Consider the following 1,998-nt stretch of genomic DNA (forward strand, 5'->3'; position numbering starts at 1 on the left):
GGATTCATAATTCGCAGGTCATGGGAGTAGATTCATTCTAGACAGAGAGGATGGGGGGTGGGGTGGGAAAAGTGACCTCTCAGTCAGACTCCAGCCTGGCCTCATTCCCTGAGTGTCTGGTCCCTCCCTGGCCAGGACCCTCTTCAGAGCCCAGATCCCTGAGCCCCCACAGCTGTCCCTCACAGCATGCCCAGGAAACCTTCACTGTGCACTCTTTGCCCACCTGCAGGTGGGTATTTACACCTGCTCAGGGTGACCTTCACATCCACAACAACCACCTGGTAACAGTTGTCCTACCTACTCAGTTCCCCTCACACAGGGAAACCCAGTACAGCCTCTGATCTGCCCACAGTGCTGACCCATTGATGGGGAATTACTAGGAGGCCCAGGAGAACAGATCGTGACAACAAGTGCTATAGCATGCAGACCTCAAGGATGAAATTGTAGATGTTCTTGAAAGGCCACTTCCAAGAGATTAAGGGGGGTTTCTTTTGGTGAACTGTAGTTGTATGTTTTGGGTATCATTTTTCTTCTAAGTCATGTTTACCTAGCTACAACATGAACTCTCTTAGTGATGTTTTTGTTAAAATATGCATAATTCTAAACATTTCCCAGCATTAGTTTTCTATGCTCCAACTTCCTGTATAATTTTTTCAACAGAATCCATATTTGTCCTCCTTCCCTCCATACTTCTGCCCCATCCTCTAAGCAGAGTTCCTGAGGATTCCACCTGCGTAAGGTGAGGGAGAGGTAACCATCTGACACGAACCCTAACATGGGCTGGGAGATGTGCCATGTGCCAGGGTGATCTTGTGTATGCCATGAGTGGGTGGGCCCTGGAGAGAGGGAAGATGATCCCCACAGGGAGGCCCCTTCAGGCCACAAGGGAGATGTCATCTGTGGGGGGTGCAGGGGGAAGATGCAAGAATGGGGGGATTCATGAGTTGTGGGAGAGTGGGAGGAGACACCTGAGTGGAGTGGTTTATGAGGGCTGGGAATGTGGGGGGAGATACTTGAGTTAGGGGATGTGTGACGATGCATGACTGGAAGGGTGCATGGGGGGTGGGAGTGCGGGAGGAGACACCTGAGTGGGGGATGCACGAGTGGCGGGGTGTGAGGGAAGATGCGCACCTGGGGAATACATGAGTGGTGAGGTATGGGGGAAGATGCTTCCCGAGTGAGTGGTAGGACTGTGGGGAAAGAAATGTGAATGGGGACACCTCCGCGGTGGGGGTGTGAGGGAAGATAAAGGAACAGAGGACGCATGTGTGGTGAGGATGTGGGGGAAGATGCATGACTGGGGGATGTAGACACGGCTGGGTATGGGAGAAGGAAAACGGGAGGATGCGTGAGTGTTGGGGTGAAGGGAAGAGGCACGAGTGGAGGTCGCATGAGGGGTGGCGTGTGGGGTGAGGGCGGGAGGAGGGATGCATACGTGGCGGGGTGTGGGGGAAGAGGCACAAGTGGGGCGATGCATAAGTGATGGGTGTGGGGAAAATGCATGAGTTCTGGGGATGTGGAGAAGGTGCTTGATTGGGGGCATGCATGCATAGTGAAGGTGAAGGTGCTGGGGAAGATGCATGGGAGGTGACACCTGAATGGTGAAGGTGTGAGAGAAGACGCACAACTGGGAAATGAATGAGTGACAGAATTGTGGGAGATGTTGCTTACAGAGTGGGGGGATGGTGCTGCATCAACAAACCCACTAACATCCACAGGACACGGTAGGGAGCAGGTTCTTTGTTCACTGATCCCATTTATGGCCATTCACAAATACTGGGTTGTAGTGAGAGAGGTGCAGAGACAGATTAGTCAGATCTTCAATGTAGGTTGAATGTGAGAATTTGGGAAAAGGTTCAAAAAGAAGAAATCAAGATATGCTTGAGAAGGGGGTGAGAGTTCTAGCCATGTCGATAAGAACATGGCAGCTTTAACTCTACATGTTCTTAGAAAGGGCCAGTAACACTGCAGAATAATGGTGGTTTTCTGAGGATGGCA

This window comes from Carlito syrichta, unplaced genomic scaffold, assembly GCF_000164805.1.
Source record: "Carlito syrichta isolate Samal-C Ts95f unplaced genomic scaffold, Tarsius_syrichta-2.0.1 Scaffold288534, whole genome shotgun sequence".
Classification (NCBI taxonomy): Eukaryota; Metazoa; Chordata; class Mammalia; order Primates; family Tarsiidae; genus Carlito; species Carlito syrichta.